Genomic DNA, 18,110 nt, shown 5'->3' on the forward strand with positions numbered 1-18,110 from the left:
TATTTGTGTGCAGCTGCATATCAGTTAAAGTCATATAAATATGCATGTATTTCTTATGTGTATGCCCTTTTGCGTGGATGTCTTTTCTCTAGGTGTATGAGTGTGGTCATGCCCGCATGACTGTGTGTACGTTTGTACATGTGCACCTGTCAGTGTCGGAGAGAAAGATGGCAGATTTCGTTGTCATAATTTAAAAAAGCTAAAGATGGAAGAGCAAATGGAAGAGTTCAATGATGTTAATTATCCTTCTGTCCTCACTCGTCACACCTGCACCACCACTGCAGTAACATCATTTGAATTAAAGTGAATTAAATCTGCATCACAGAGAAAATGATGTGTGGAATGCTTGTGTGTTTTGTCAAGGCTCTGAGGGTCAGCACGAACAACCAGGCCATTAATACAGCAGAACGTATTTGTTCTTGTTGACGGAGCGACAAGCATTCATTTGATTAATTGTCGACTAAAGAGAGAATATCTCTCCGTCCTCCACGTCTGCACAAAGAACCTTGAAAGAGCACTAGCCTACACTCTTTATAGAGGTTTGGAAATGATTATTTACCACTGTGACCACGGTTTTCTGTTTCTTCATTTGTGGTCCTTGACTCTCTCACTGTATTCTCCTTGTTAAGCACCAAGATGGATGTCTTCTTGTCATCTTGCAGTTCTCTTCTTTTAGGCAAAAAAGTGAGTGATAATTTAGTTTGAATTATATATCGACTTTACATACACCGTATTTGTCAAAAATAATCTTTACATTGCAATCCAGTTCCAATATTTCTAAACACATTATTTATTTGAGGGACTGACATAAGCCGTTTAGTTTTATCAATATCTATATCTATATCTAAATTAACCTAATCAATCACTTTTGATAGAGCTAATTGGAGGGAACATTGCTTTTACACATCAAAGTGTTGCTTGCAGGTTGTGGGAAGTATTACTGTGTATGTGAAAAAAAAAATTGCATAAAGCCTTGTGTAAAATAAGCTTAAATTTCATCCTGTGAACACTGGTGGGGACTGGAAGAGCAAAAAATTTTGAGGTGAGGAGTAAAGAGGAAAGTCCTGCTGACCTCTCTAACCCCATAATCATTTGTGCTGAAGACCAGCAGCCCAACGCTACATTAGCCACTACTGGCATAACTCAGTTCTTCAAGTTTCATTGTGGGCACCATGTTTGAACAAGTAATAGGATTACATGCAATTAAAAAACCTTATTACAGGAGTGCAGCACTAAAACATTATAGCACTTATGTGCACAACACTGACTGAAAATTGTGGCTTTGATTCTTGTGTAGTCTGTGTTCTATTCTAAGTATTTAATGTTATCCAAAAACAGGTGTTACAATAGTGTGGGTTGTCTTATGTTTAGGCCCATCTGTTATTTGCATATTCTCCTAAAGAACTAAAACAACGAATGGTGAACAGTTGCCATTTAGTCTCTAAGAAATAGTAAAGGTGTTTCTAGTGCCTCTTCTTTGTTTGTCTGTATGCTGGATTGTGTAAAGAGGTGGTGTGGAACCAGATCATTTCATTTAAAATTGCAAGCTTCAGATCGATCTTGGTAGAGGACTGTGCTGTCGTTGTGCACTTAAAGTTATATAAAAAACATTTTTTTAAAGAAAAAATGTAGAAAAAATGGACACTGGGTTTCTATCTATGATAGTTTTCCAGTTTCTTCTGTGCTACAACAAGTGCAACAATTTCAGGAAAAAATTACTATTTATTTTTCTTCATGTCAGAGTGCAAACACGCACGCATGCACGCACACACACAGACACACAAATGTACCTATGAGACTAACACATTAGTTGACATTAACAGTGCAAAATGGGTCCGTGTATATTTTGGCAATTGGATATTCCGTTCTGAAACGGGTACTGAAAAACGAAAAACGAGTGGTTATTTGATTTTCATTTTAAAATACAAAAATTAAAATTGAAATACAAGACGTTTTTCCTTTTCATGATCAAAAAGGGATATACGAAATTTTAAAAATGCTTTGATTTTCATTTTTTATTTAGAATAACAAAAAAATAAAATCAGTAAGCGACAGAAACGAAAAAAGGTCCGTTTTTTCATTTTCTGAGACCGGAAGTGGTCATCAGCAAGTGTGAAGCCAAACGACAACAAGATTCTCAGAGGGCGGAGCCAGAGAGCAGCGATTGGTCAGACCATAGGTAATATAGAAGACAGCGCGCTAGCGTATATCTATGGTCAGCACGTCTGGTAGCACCTCTGGTTGCTGTTGAGCTTGCTTTTGGAGTGAAACACGGTAAGAAGATAATTACTTCTAACCTGTAGCGTTATTTTGTTGTACGTTAAGTCAGCGACTTGTGAAGAGTTGTGTTTTGTCGTGTTTGAGCAGTTGGTCCGGACGCGTTAGCGAGCTAAGCGGCTAAGTTAGCTAGCGGGCTAATTAACACAGGTGGCTAACTTACCGCTGAACACCTGTGTTAGTTGCTGCCGCAGCTGTCCTATTTATTAGAATGACCTTCTCAACCTGTATTTCTCTGCTGTGTATTTTAGCTTTTAAAAAAGTTGTTTTACTTTAAGGTTCACTGAAACCCGTTGAGCTGCACTGAAGTTTAACATTCAGCTGGTTTGAATTAAACCGTGCTTAACATTGCGCAACATTACCTCTCTGAATCTCCATAATTTCATTAAATTCCTTCTCTCTTCCACTGCTCAAGTTCAATCCAGTATATAAAATGACATTAATAGTGAATAAACTAACAACCAGCCATTGTATTTATTTATTATTGCACGTATTTGTAGTAAAACATGAGTTGAAACATCCTACTTTTGGATCTAGACCTGCACAAGCCGTTCATTTTCAGTCACCTAACGAGTTAAACTCCCCTTTTTACGTGAGGTTGAAGCAGAAAGTCTGAGTTAACAAAGAAAGTTGTTTATAATTTGCGATACCTGTTATCTCTGACTGAGGCTTTAGTTTCCGTTGAGCCGATTTACACGTAGAAACTTTGTTCAGGAAGATTTCTCAGTAGCTCAGAGGACAGGCTGCTTTTTACACAACCTTGTAAGAGAATGTCTGTCAATGCTTTCAGCAGAATTTAGAAACACAACACTTTCTAAACAGATATTTTGAGGCTGTGAGGTTGAACGTTTGAGAATATATCAGTGTGTTTGTTTGTGGTCTTTCTGTTTCTAGGTGGAAGCTGAATTAGTGAGGATGACTCCTGCTCCTGTCATCTCTAAGCTCCTCACACATCTTTATCTGCACATGAGGAAAATCACTCCTGTAGAATGCAGGTATGTTTGTCATTATTATAAAAAGATGTTGCCTGGTGACCTGTCAGAAACCCATCATACAGAGTCAGGCAAAATAATGTTTACACACATCAGGAAAAGAAAAACTTGCATAAATATTTCAATACCAAATTTATTCAGACATCACGAGATTAATAAAAGTTCTCTTTGGCCTCTACAATTACAAGAGGTGCTCAAAGTGGTGGCCACTGGCTTCCAGACATTTCTGTTGTGTTGTAGATGTCACTTGTTGATGCTCCATTCATGAGAGTAATGCCATCTGTTGGGAAAACATCGTACAACAGGACACAGAGTTATCGTGATTTGATCAAACTTAAAAAGAGGAATCTATATGTGTAGAAGTACTTACACAAATGAAATATTTATAAAAGTTTTTCTTTTCCTGATGTGTGTACATTATTTTGGCTGACTCTATGTGAACTTAATGAGAACAAAACTGTCATTTAATTGTTGCTCTGAAAGCTTCTTTAGTGAAAACCAGCTTGTGTTCTGCTTTGAAACAAACTGCTGTTTTTTTTCCTGATCAATGTGGACGTTATAATTGATGGTAACATTTACTGATCATATAATCAGCATGACAATATAACAGTAGAACATTCTGACCACCTGACTAATACTGTGTTGGTCCCTTTATGCTGCTAAAACTCCTCTGACCCAGTGGTTCATCAGAACCTCTGGGATGTCCTGTGGATTCTGTGGGTCCTGTGGGTTGCAGGGTGGGTCCTACCTAGACCAGACTGATCCTGGACCATCCCACAGATGCTCCATCAGATCTGGATGTGGGGAGTGTGGAACCCAGGTGAACAGCTTAGCTCTGTCGTGTTCCTCAGACCACTCCTGAGCAGTTTAGTTTGTCCTGCTGAGGGTGGCAGCTGGCATCAAGGACTGCTGTTGCCATGGAGACTAGGGGGTTGTTTGTCCTGCAGTGTTTAGGTGGTGGTACATGTCAAACATCCACATGAATGTCAAGGTTTCCCAGCAGAACGTTGCATTAGAACAAGATGATGGATGTTGTTCTCTTCAGCTGTCAGTGGTCAGAATGTTGTGGCTGATTGGTGGATCTGTCTGCCTTTACTCTGACATCCAGAGTTATACAAAAGTGTAGTATGTGTGCAGTGCAGAAGAGATTTACTTTATTGTGTGCAGTTTTAGTGGTCCCATCAGAGAAAATCATATCCATATACAGATTTTTATTCATTCCAGGGCTGGTTCAGTAAAAATTATAATAATAACTACATCAGATAATTCTTTGTCGCAGTTGGAATTTTGCAGCCTGAGAGATGGTTGAGGTTTGCAGTTCTTGTTTTAGCAAAATATGTTATAATAGAAGATCTTTATTTTCATTGTACATGAAATTATCTGCAAACCAGCAAAGTGTATCAGTCTGAGGTATCTAAAAATAAATAAGAAAAATGCTTCTAAAGTCAATAATAAACAGAATATTTTGAGAGAATGTTCAAAAAGGAAAGAAAAACTCCATTCTCACTCCTCTCAGGATAAACTCATTAAAATTGACTTTAAATTTAGCTTCAACACGAGATAAAAACATTTACTTTCATCACTGATGTTGTCAAGTTTTAATAAAGTTCATGCTACTTTTATAAAATGATGAAAGTGAATAAATTGTATTTCTGTGATCTGTGTTTGATTTCTGTCTTTTCTCCTGTCATACAGATGTTCAGAGGGAGATGATGCCACATCTGGTCCAGCTGATGGAAGGTCTTGAAGTTCTCTGACTGGCCTCGACTGAAGATGGTCGTCTCACTGGATTTAAGGTTCAGATGCTCAGTAACAAACTCCACCAATGTGCCAACAGGGAAGCTTTAGGTTTATTAAATGTTGCTATGAAGGTGTCGCTGTTTTTCTTTGTGAATGCAATGTGTTCCAACTGAAACTTGAATTAGAAGTAAATCCTTCCATTTGAAAGGATTTAGTTGCATTAATAACCTCATAACATTTTAATTTTTATTCCAGTCTTGGTTGAAAATAGAATCTCTGTATTGATTCAGGTAAAAACTGAACTTCACAGCATGTTGAAGCAAAACAACCAGATGAAAACTGTGATGGTGTTGGATTGTCAGACTGTAATGTTGCAGCTCAAAGCAGCTTTTCTATCTCAGTTCATTCTGACATTCAGCTATGAATCAACACAGCAGATGGTGATCCATGCTGTGGAAGTCTCACATCTCCTGATTTAATGGAGCTGCTTTGCACTTTTTACACTGTTTATTCACCAACACTTTATTTAATAAAAGTCCCATCTAGTTTTTATGAGGAATGTGATGTTTTAATTTCTCTGTGAATAACTGCAGTCTAATGCAACAGCTGGAGTTGTAACATCTGTCCTGATATTGATCATGAAGTATTGATCAGAATACTTATGGTTAGCAGTCATCCCTGAAGTTTTACATTAAAATCTTTACTTGTGTTGTGAACTTTGGTAGGAAGCAGAAACTTTTGCGTTGCTGTGGATACATGAGTGTTAAATTCTGTTCATGTTTCCATTTTCGGAAATTCAGTCCAGCAGATGAGTTTGTTTTTACTGCCAGCTACCATTCAGTCTGAGATATTAAGAATAAATAAATGTGCATAATGTGGAAATGAACAGATTTTATTTTTATTTATTCCTACAGCTGCTGCAAGGAAAGTTCCACACTGTGGAGGAATTTAGTGTCATAATCACAGACAATAAATATTATCTGAAAGTCGGGTTATTGTTGTTTATCAGCACAATACAAAAAGATTAATGTTAGAAATATTCCAGTTAAGACTCTAGAATATCAGGATTTATATAAATTTACCTCAATAATATGAATGTTCAAGGTTAAGATTGTGCAGTGATATTTATTATGTAAGTTTAGCTAATTAAAGGTTATGACTCTGCACTAAAATATTATTTAAATTGACATCATTATTATAATATTTAGGGTCAGACCCTATAGTATTGAGATTAAGAAATCAGATATTGTCTAAAATGTAAATACACTGAGCTCATTTGGATATATTTAAGTGAGACTCTACAATATTATTTGACACAAATCTATCTAAATCAAAATTTTAATCATTTTTACTCCAAACATTTACTGGACTGATTTAAATATTAAAATCACTCCTTTCTAATCCTCTGCTGTACGTTCAAACCTGAGGCCTGAAATAGAACCACACAAGTATCTGTTTGAAGGAACTTCTGCAGAGTCCTGGTTCCAGAACATGATGATAGAATTATAGACAAACTTTAACAAAAGCTGCCTGAGAGTTTACAGGTTTTTGTGTTGGATTTCTTCAGTAATTTAATGAGCGTTATCAGCAATAATCAAGTGTTCATTTGATGAACTTCATTTCCTAAAACATCCAGAATTGGAGCTCATATCTTTGGCAGCTGTAAAGTTTCTGCTCCTTCAAAGTTCACAACACAATGAATGAATTCCTAAAACACTCAATGCTGAAGAGCGTTTGTGATGCTGAAGCAGTGACCAGTTTTTCTGTTTCTTCTCTGGAGATGCACAATGAGGGACGTCTGCAGAGACTGAGAAAGAGTCTCACCACATCCTTACATGAGGAAAAAGACTTTATTGAAGACTACAATGAGAAAAACTATTAGACAGCAGAGGGCTGCATTCAAGGTGAGATCTGAACATTTGATCTGGAACAGGAATTCAATAACTGCAGCATGAGCTTCATTTTAGTCTGTAGCTGCTGAATTCATGGATGAATCATCTGGCACTAGAGAAGAAGACCATCAAACATCCACGTCAGCTGATGGAGGTCCAAGAGTCTCACCAAACAACCTACAGAGTGAAGACCTTGAATCTGATTGGACGGCCTCCTATTCAGCCACATGTGTGAACAAATGCCTCTAAGCTGATTTGTTTTCTAAAATAAATCTAGTTTGAGTCCTAATCTATGCCTGTGTTTGCTTCTTTACACTGCTGTTAACAGTTTAGGCTGTTAGATTGTTCCAGATAAGACAAATACAAGATACTTCAGAGCCGTTCTACCACGAGCCTGACAGGAAGAACTCCAACAGCTACTGAATGTTCCTGTGGTTCCCTCAAGGCTACAGGAGGAGCCCTACGAGGACGAGCCGGTCCACCTGATGGCGGCCAGTCGCTGTGGTTCAAAGCCAACACCGACTACGTGGACTTCTACTGGACCACACGGAGGCCTTCAAACCGGACCAACAAGTTCACCGACTCCCCGACTCGTGGGTCTGAGGACGCCGCCGAGTCTCGGTCCAGCCGGCCTCCTGTCTGTGGATGTTTGAGTGCTGAGAGGTTTGTGGATGCATGTGAACGTTCTGTGTTGAAACAGCAGCTTTTGACTCAGTAACGCCAGGAAAAACCAAGAGCTCCTTTATTTGTGACTTCCACTAAAAAAAAAAAAAAAAAAAGATAAATAAGTTTGCCAGGGTTCTGACTGATAACAGATTATTAAATAATGAAAATAATCGTTTAAATATTCCTTTAAACAATCCTTTTAGGTCTACATTTCCTTTACACCGACTTCTTCGTATATGTACAAGTATTTTGGGTGGAATATACCATTAAGCCCAATGTTCAAGGGTTCTTCTGGGAATATACCATTAAACCAACTTTTTAGGTAAATGTTCCAGGATGTTGGGTAGAATATACCATCAGATCAACCTTTTAGGTCTACATTGGAAGATTTTAGAGTAGAATATTACTCCAAACCATCCTTTAGGTCTACATTTAAGGTGCAATACTCCTTTACACCAAGATTTTTTGGTCTACATTGAAGGATTTTAGGTGGAATATTCCTTTGAATGAACTTTTTAAGTTAATGTTCAAGGATGTTGGATGGAATATACCATCAGACCAACCTCCAAGGTCTACAGTAGTGAATTTTAGGTGGAATATACCATTAAACTCACCTTTTAGGTCTACATTGGAGGATTTTAGGTGGAATTTTCTTCCAAATCGTCTTTTAGTCTACATTTAAGGATGTTTAGGATGGTATATTCTTCTGAACCAACTTCTCAGGTCTACATTTCAGGTGGAATATTCCTCCATACTAACTTTTTTGGTCTACATTGATGGGTTTTTTCGAAACCACCCTTTCGGGTCTATATTTGAGGTTTTAGGTGGAATATTCCTTTTAAGCAGCCCCTCAGGTTTCTGAGGATTTTGGATGGAATACCAACCAACATTTTAGGTGCATGTCCAAGGATTTTTGGTGGAATGTTCCTTTAAGGTGGATGTATGAGGACCTTGTAGGTGGAATACTTCCTGAAACCAACCTTTTAGGTCAACATTCAAAGATTTAAGGTGAAATATTCCTTTAAACCAACCTAAATTTCATGTTTTGATCATTATCAAGTGAGAAACCTCAATCCAGACTCCTCATAATGATGTTTGAGATTTATGCTGCTGTTATTTGTTTAGTCAAGACTAAATGACAGAAATCCACAACTGTAATTTTATTTCAGGACTCGGTTATTAAATGTCAAAACAATCCATGTGACTCTAAAAACTCAACAGCTTTACAAACTCTAAGATTAAACTCTCCACAAGGATCCAAAATAAGTTGGACTTCTACATGAGAGCTTTAATTATTCTTCATCTACTTCCTGAAATGTTTGGTCAATAAAAAAGACAAAAGGTAATATTTTCAGCTGAACTAAAGACAGACTTTGTGATTTTTCTGCTCACATGTTGTGTTGTTGTAAACTTACTCTTTCAAATAAATAGCCACCTAACCCTCTGGAAACCAGCATTTGTCCTGGTTTTGTGTTGCTCCTCTGTGACCCCAGACAGCTGGGTCGTAATGTTGTTTGAGCAACACACCATACTATGACGTTTTTACAATGATGGTTCTACTATGGAACCAGTTTGACATGTTCAGGTGTTCTTTGTGTGAAAACTCAGATTTCAGGTATCAGAAGGTGGTTTTCAACTTTCTTTGTTAACTTTCTGCTTCAACTTTAAACTAAATTTCCTTCACTAACCCAGCCCTCTGGACTTCCAGTAAGCTGTGTTCCTATTGGCTGTCCAGGTGGCTGCTTGGTGTTATCAGGAACACCTGAGCAGCTCAGTGTCTTCCTGCTTTATGTGGCTGCACTCAAACATTTCCTCTGTTTCTCTTCACCACTAACTGGGTTTGGCTCTGTTGCTTTATTTTGTTCTTTAGGCGTTGGCTTGCAGCTTCCAGCAGTAAAATAGACTTTAATGTGTTTCTTGGTGTGTTTTAGGGCTTTGTACTGGATAGTTGTCTTGGTAAATGTGGTTCTTTAGCCACAGTTAGCACATGGTGCTAATGTGTGCAGTGATTAGTGGATTTGGTACAGCTGAGTTGTGTCATTATCTTGCCTGTAGTGAGTCTTTAGAAGTTTTTGGTGAGACACATTCTGTATTCTTTTTTGAGAACCCACGTTGGTTGTCCAGAAGGTAAGAGTTCCTGTCCTGATTCTCTGTTCTCAGAGGTTCTCTGGTAGGCTGCAGGAGACTTTAGCGTTTGGGTTGTGCTAGTTTGGTTTTTGTATGGTTTCATTTGGACGACTATCTTGAGGCTCCTCCATGTGGTTGAGTGAGGTTTTCTGCAACAGTTCTACAAAGCAACCTGCAGCAGAAGAGACTTTGAGAGTTTTTAGAAAGTTCTGGAGACCAGACTTTAGAGCAGCAGAAACATTTGTCAGCAGTTTGAGCAGGAGAAGGTGAGCTTCAGAGTAGAAATGAGACGGAAACCTTCTTGACCCGTGTGGTGAGGTCCTGTACCAAGAGTTTGAGCAGGTTGTGAAGAGGCTGTAGTTCTGTGGTCTGAAAGCACAAGAAGAGTCGACTCATTAAAGGAGAAAACAGGAGATATTGTTGGTTCTTCTGTCGCTCTGCAGTTTCCTTAGACTGAATATCAAGTTTATATTTTAAATGATTTGCCACGTGAGCCCAAGAAGACTTCAATAAACTCCCTCCATCCCCTGGACACGTTTTATTACGATGTTAAATCCTTTTTTTAAAAATGTTTTTGAGTTTTCATCATAGTTTTAGCATAGTTTTTTCTCTTTGCTTGTTTAGTTTTGTCATTTGTGTGAAAGGTGCTAAACAAATAAAGCTGATGTGATAAACTGAATAATTGACGAACTCATGATTGTGACAACAGAAGTATTTTCATTGTGATTTAAGGGTTTGTTTCATTTCTAAGGTTGGGGTTAAAATCTTGACAGAAAAAAAGATTAAAGAAATAAACTACATTTTAAAAAAGCAATTAAGTCAAAGGAAAACAACATTTAATACAACAAAACTTTTAAAAAGAAAATTAAACATTAAATACAATTAAATAAAACAGACAAAATATTTAATTAATTAAACAGAAGATACAAAACATATAATTATGAAATTAAGAAAATTTCTTTAAACAAAAATATGAAACATTAAAGATGAAATATTTTAGATAATTAAACATTTCAAAATACAATTAAACAAGAAGAATACTAAACTTTTTGAAAAATTCAAAACATTTACATTATTAAACCTTTAAAAAGACAAAACATTTAATTAAAAAATTAAATGTTTAATTAGAAAATTAAATCTTAAACACAAAATTTTAATTGGAATAAAACAGAAAATACAATGAAGCATTTAAAAAGAAAATTAAGCATTAAAAGGTGGTAAAACATTTAAAAAGAAAAACCTTAAAGATTTAATCGAAAAATTAAACATTGGGAAAGAAAAGGAAATTTTTCAAACAAGCCGATAAGACATTTGAAAAAACAATTAAACATTAAAAAGACAAAACATTTGGAAATCAAATCAGACATTAGAAAAGAATAAAAGGTGAGAAAAGAACAAAACTAAACATTTAAGAAGAATCAAACTAAAGACAAAACATTTGAAAGGACACCAGTTAAACTTTAGGAGATCAAATTAAACATAAAAGACAATAAAACAATCAAAAAGAGCAAAAACAGATAAAGGTCTTAAAGAGTTTTCTAGTCTGAAATGAAAATATCAAGTTGTTTCTTCAAACATTTCCTCTTTCTATGTTCTTGGTTTGATTGTGGACAGATTTACCAATAACTCATTTAAGAAAACTCCTTTCCAGATAAAGTCTACTAGTAGTTGAAGGCATGGATCAAACTAATGTTACCTTCTGATCTCCACAAACTTTACTGTTCAGTGAAGAGAATCAAAGTTTGTTCAGGATTTCTAAAAACCCACAGGTGAAGGTCTGAGAAGAACTCAGATGGATGGTCTAAATGTGAAATCAAGACTCATGGTCACAAGTTTTAAGGCTTCTGTTAACCATAAAGTTCAAACTAATAGAGAAGTACTGAGAATCTTTTAAAACTTCAGCCCTCAGACTGTCTGAAGGTTCAAACTAACAGAGAACTACTCAGGAACTTAGAAGATATCAGTCCTTGGACTGTCTGGAAGTTCAATCTAACAGAGAACTACTGAGGAACTTGGAAGATATCAGTCCTTGGACTGTGTGAGAGTTCAATCCAACAGAGAACTACTGTGGGACTTAGAAAATTTCAGCCCTCAGACTGTGTGAAAGCTCAGGTCCTGAGGACTCGGGAGGTGTGGAGGCTTGGAAAGTCTTGGAACTGAAGGTTCAACCCTCCAGCACAAAGGCTGAAGTCCAACCTCCTGAGAAAAACGGTCGAGCCGAGACTCAAGTTAAAAAAAAAACTCGAAAACGACAAAAAATAGATGATAAATGCGCAAAAAAAGGAAGAATTAGTATCTGAGCGAGTAGCTCAGGGGATAAGAAGAGTGACTACGGTGTGGAAGGTCGCAGGTTCAAGACCCACCACCGGCAATTTTCTTTGTTTGTCTTTGTCAGGATTTTGAGAAAATTTAAGAAGTGTCTGGTCTTGAACCAGCGACCTGCAGCTCCATAGACAAATCCTTAACTCACTGAGCTACAGATCAGATACAAAGAAATAATTTCGTCGTCCCTTTGGCATCGTAGTTCCTCAAGTGACCACGTGGGTGGAGCTGAGGTGGAGTCTGGGTGGAGTCAGGGCGGAGAGTGGGCGGGGAGGTGGGTGGTGGCCTCCCCCCTCTACTTCTCCGCCTCCCCCGACCACCCACCACACCTTCCTCCGCCCCACGAGTTCTTCGAGTCGCCACGAGTTCTTCGAGTCTCCACGGGTTTTCCCCAGTTTCTGGAGTTTCCAACAGGTCCGAGGCACAACAACTTGACATGAAGAGGTGTTGAAGTCAGCCAGGATGGACTGACTTTTTACAGCCACTGGAAGGAAGACCACTAGAAGAGCAGGTCTTTAACCACCATCCAGAAAATCCATGGAGTTGGTCAATTTTTATCAACCTCCATCCAGATGTTCAACTTGATATCTTTGAGATTTTTAGCACCACAAACCTTTAGTATCACACTTTATTATCATTCATTAGGACTTTCATGGAATCCACCAGATTTAGTTTTTGTTGACAAACTTTATTCTTGCTGTCGTGGGACTGCAGTATTTAAAACTGTTCCTTCTATTTTACCTCGTTTATTAGTTTTAGTGGAGAAAGTTATTTTAATTGTCGATTAGTCTCTTAAAAAACAAATAATAAATTGGATTAGTCAAGAGGTTAAAATTTCTTACTTTGTCATATTTTAAATGACAAAAAAATATAAAAATAAAGCGTCGAGACAATTTGACCTGTAATTGGCGTTATATAAATAAAATTGAATTTAAATTGTATGTATCATGTAATGTTGGACTAATTCAGCCATAAAAATAAATATATATAAACAAATATACTCAGTTGACTGTCATAAAAAACAATAAGATTTACATTCATGATGCAGGAATCAGACAGTTTTTCACTTTTTATCTTAGTTTAGTCAGAAAGATAGTTGATAATGTGTGAATTGTTGCAGCTTGTGAGCCATGAAAGGTTTTAATCTTTGGGGCCGAGTGTCAAAAAACATTTAGAAACCACCATCAACAAAACACTCAAAGATTTGAACATCATTAAAGGGAAATCCAACTTTTGCATGACAATGTCAAATTAAAGGACATATTTCCAATGTAAACGTGTGATATCCATCCTCTGGAGCTTTCTCTTCACATTGTCTTCCACCTGGACTGGTTTGGTCGGAGCATGTGCAACAAACATTTGAAAAACTGCACTTTAACATCAATGAATGACACTGAAGTTTAATCTCTACATAAATGAGACTGAGTCTGGATGTGCTGCTCTTTCATTAACTCCTAAGTTTAGGGAAAGTTCAAACAAAAGAGGACAGTTCAGACAAGACTTGAGAATGAGCTAATTTTGAACAAACATCTCAGACTTTCTGAGCTTCAGCACCTCTAGCAAGATATTTTAACAACAAGCAACTCAAGAGATCCAGAAGTTGGAGAGAGTTAGCTTTAGCTGAGCCAAAGAACATGTGGGACGCTAACCTAGCAAACATTTCAGACTTTTCTCTGTGAATTCTGAGAAATAATTTCCTATTTAATGACAGAGCTACACATCTTAACTCAGTCTCATTAAAACAGACTCTAATTCAGTGTCATCCATCCATATTAAAGTGCAGTTACCCAAAATGTTTGTTGCATGAGCTCCAACAAAACCTGTCCAGGTAGAAGGCCACTTTGACAAACAGGAAGTGGAAGATTCCAAGCAGATTTATAGAAGGGGGAACCGGACTGTACTAAGTGTGGTCGAGTATAGAGGGGTGTTTTGTGGGTTTTTAAGGCTGATAATGATTATTAGTGAGACATTTGGAGTAGATATTCATTTGCAGTAAACGAAAGTATTTAAAATCTTGGAGTTAAACTTACAAGAACACAAACTCTAACAGAAAACTTTGTTGATACGTTTTTGTTTTGTTTACAGATGTTAAGTTAACCCTTTAACATCCTCACCAAGAAAAAGGCAATGAAAAAATAATTTCTTTATATTTCTTATCTCTTTGGGGCACTAAAAACAACAATCAATGTTTTTTTTATGAAGAGATCCAGCGATTTTTAAAATATTGACCTCTACCAAACGGTTGAGAAAAATTATTTTACCCTTTTAAATATTTTTTTCTACATCTCAAATGACACATTTGTGTTCAGCAACTCCTTAGGCACCATAATATGTCAAAAGTATTATTTTACCTTTGAAAATCACAGCAAAGAGAGGCCTCATGTGAGGAGTGATTTTGCTCGTGCTAACTTCCTGTGAGCAGACTAACTTGCTCTGCATGCTATTTCAAAACACAGTGACATCTACTGGATTTTTTTTGTATAATGTACCTTAGAGTGGTACCTAATGAGGGGTAGAGATGGCTGAAACAGGTGGACTTAAGTAAAACATATTTTTCAATAAGATTTAGTGTTGAAAAATGACATTTTTCGACATAGTATACTATGGCGTTTTTTTTGCGCCAAAATTCATGATGATTTTTTTTTTTAAAGAAAACCTTTCTGGAGTGTTTTTCACGCCCTTCTTTACATTATTTCATCATATTTCACGTTTTTACATGTTTGAAAAATCGCATTAATTTTCGACATAGTATAGTAAGGCGTTTTTTTTGCGCCAAAATTCATGAGGATTTTTTTTTTCAAAGAAAACCTTTCTGGAGTGTTTTTCACGCCCTCCTTTACATTATTTCATCATATGGCACGTTTTTACAACATGTTTCAAAAATCGCATTTTTTTTCGACATAGTATAGTAAGGCGTTTTTTTTGCGCCAAAATTCATGAGGATTTTTTTTCAAAGAAAACCTTTCTGGAGGGTTTTCACGCCCTCCTTTACATTATTTCATCATATGGCACGTTTTTACAACATGTTTGAAAAATCGCATTTTTTTCGACATAGTATAGTAAGGCGTTTTTTTTGCGCCAAAATTCATGAGGGTTTTTTTTTCAAAGAAAACCTTTCTGGAGTGTTTCTCATGCCCTCCTTTACATTATTTCATCATATGGACGACATGCTATACTATGACATTTTTTGGACGACGACATGCTATACTATGACATTTTTTGGCGACATGCTATAGTATAGGCTTTTTTAACTGACATATTACTATGACTTTTTTTTTGTTTTACTTTTTTTTGTTTTTTAGCAACATAAGAATTTGAACAGTTTTAAAAATGACTATACTTTTACTTGTACAATGAAATATTATTCTATGACATTTTTTAGATGACATATTATACTCTGATGTTTTCTTGAATAACATACTATTTTGACAATATACTGCACTATGACATTTTTAGAACACATATCATACATTAAAATTTTAGGCAACATCCTACCATTTTGCGCTTTTTTGAACCACATAATAATTCATGTTTTTTTTTGCCGACATGCTATACTATGAACTACAGGCCATACTATGTTATTCTTGAAAAGTATACTATACTTTGACATTTTCTGAACTACATCCTATACTATGGCGTTATACAGAGAGTGCTTTGGTTACATGTTGATTTATAATCTAGATTTTTTTCTGTTTTGTTTGTTGACGGTATTACCACAGACCTGACTGTGAACACCGTTGACACCCACCTGAGGGAGACCCTGCCTAAGATCTCAAGGCTGCTTGGTCGTTCTGGTCCTGCTCCAGAACGTCTTCATCAACTACGTCTTCTTTTGAAGAGGCCCTCAGATGCTGCAATCTCTGACCTTAAGGAGGAACTGCTACTTTCACTCTGTAACGAGACCGGCAGTTATTTTAAAGACCCAGCTCCTGGCGGCTTTGAGTGAAAATTTAACATCCATCAAAACAGAACTACAGACAGTTAAATCTGAGCTGTTGGTCAGTATTTCAAACATCAAGTCCGACCGGGCGTCCTAAAGCACGCTGTGGTGAAACGGAAACTTCATTCTCCACATCACCGACGACATCGTCACACTCCAAAGCAGAGCACCTGTCTGCTGAACTTTTAAAAGTGGACAATAAATGTGAAGAATGTGAGCAGCAGCAGACTGTGAGCAGCAGAACAGATGTGATCAGAAAGAAGTCATTTTCTTTTTTTTCTTTTCTTTCTGGTTGACTTGATGCTGTCAGATGCAGATGTTGGAGCTGATTCTGATCTTTCAGGATCAAAAGCCGCTTTTCCTTCACAGACTTTTCAGGAAATTATTCTCTCAGGTTTTCTCTGCTATTTATATTTTTATTATCTGTGATGATTTCATTATTGTAAAATAAAGTTTGAGGCATAAAGACTCAATTAGTTATTTTATTCCTGCAATCTTTGACATAGCAGAACTAAACTTCCATTTTCTTTCTTGTACTTCTGATACTAGAACTAAACGTATCTTCAACACGGATCATCTGGTTTAATGAATCAGCAGCAACATCACAACAACAAATGAGACAATTTTCAACAAATTCATGAAACTGATGTCATTTAAAACTATCTGTTTTAGTGTCAAATTAAAGCTGATTACTGACAACTAGAACATTAACGTTACTGTTTTAATCACATTTAAGTTTCCTGAACGTCACATTAACGTCAACCAGCCACAGTTTTATAAAATTAACGAACCACATTACAGGAACACAACACACTTCAGCTGCTGGCAGGAAACAACATAAACATCGTTAGCTTGATGCTACATTTAGCTGCTAATCAGGACTGGTCAGCTAGCTCAGTTAGCATCGCTAATTCACATTAAAGCTAATATTCACTGGATGCTAACTCTCTTCTCTGGTCAACACACACAAATAAACTCCACCAACTCCTGGGGTTCACTGCTCACATTATATCTGACTCTGAAGTTGAACATCAAGTTCAATAAAACCTGCACCGATCAGTAAATTATCATTTTCTACCAACCAGCTGTCGGAGTCCTTCAGTGTCTGTTGGTCCAGTCAGCCCTAGACAGCCAAGTCATAACAGCTTCTATGACTGTTGTCAGGAGATGGGCCACTCCTGGCTTCCTAGAACACGAAAGTAAAGTTTTCACATTGTGGAACTCATTGTACATTTTTTTTGCTTTGCACTGTGGCCACTGAAACTTAAAAACACTTGGATTTAGCTTTGGATTTCGACTTGTCTTGAGAGCAGCAACAAGAGGCTCACTAAGCTTATTGGTTTTAGCCATGGCTTGCAGTTGACTAGAACTGAGCGGAGACCTCCTCCCAGAACACTCTAAAACATGTTAGAAATTACCAGGACCTTTTCTTGCTGTGGAAACTGCATTTGTTCAAAGATTCGCAGCAAATTCAAGGACTATGGATAACTTTAGCTGCGGCATTTTTAGTACACAACAACATAGTAATAGTTTAAATTTATCATTGCTTACCATCTTTTAGCATTTGTTTATATAATTTCCAGCCAGAAAAAAATGTATTGGTGAAAAAAAATTCACTACCAAATCAAAATTTGGCATATGCATCTATCGTTTTGGGCTTCAATTGTGTGTGAATGCAGACGATGGACCTGCAGCCAAGTCGGTCGTCTCTCTTTTTCACATTTATTTCGAAACAGCACAAAAGTGTATGGCATTTCAGCAAGCAGACCACAACCATGGAAAAGAAAATGACATGAATTTTTTTTTCCACTATTGGAGCTATATAAATATGATATGACATATAAAAGATACAAATGAAAAAAAAATCCACTCTTTGACCTCCATGAAGGCTGTTTTTGAAGCATACAAAAGAAATGTGAGTACAGCAAGCACTGATTCTGTCGATAAAAAAGAACCGTCTCAAAGAGATAAACATTTGTTTTCATACACATTAAGACAACACAACCCCCCGCGTTCTCCCTCTGGTTTGTAATTACACTGTATAAGCTAACTCTGGGGGGAACTTCTTTTTTTCTTTAGACTTCGAATTGTTTTGGAAAAAAAGGGAACAGTACAAGTACAAATACTATACGTATTCACATTATCATAGCAAGA

At 36.8% G+C, this 18,110-nt stretch overlaps 1 protein-coding gene across 13 annotated transcripts in view; it reads right to left on the minus strand.

The window, feature by feature from the left end:
• Positions 1-7,634: 7,634 nt before the first annotated feature.
• Positions 7,635-18,110, minus strand: part of LOC129347328 (uncharacterized) — a 41,591-nt gene continuing 31,115 nt past the window's right edge. For all 13 annotated transcript variants that reach the window (XR_008599382.1, XR_008599381.1, XM_055004113.1 and 10 more), the window contains one exon: positions 7,635-10,063. The gene's annotated coding sequence lies outside the window, so the exon portion shown is untranslated. The remainder of the gene's footprint in view (positions 10,064-18,110) is intronic.

This window comes from Amphiprion ocellaris, chromosome 2, assembly GCF_022539595.1.
Source record: "Amphiprion ocellaris isolate individual 3 ecotype Okinawa chromosome 2, ASM2253959v1, whole genome shotgun sequence".
Classification (NCBI taxonomy): domain Eukaryota; kingdom Metazoa; phylum Chordata; class Actinopteri; family Pomacentridae; genus Amphiprion; species Amphiprion ocellaris.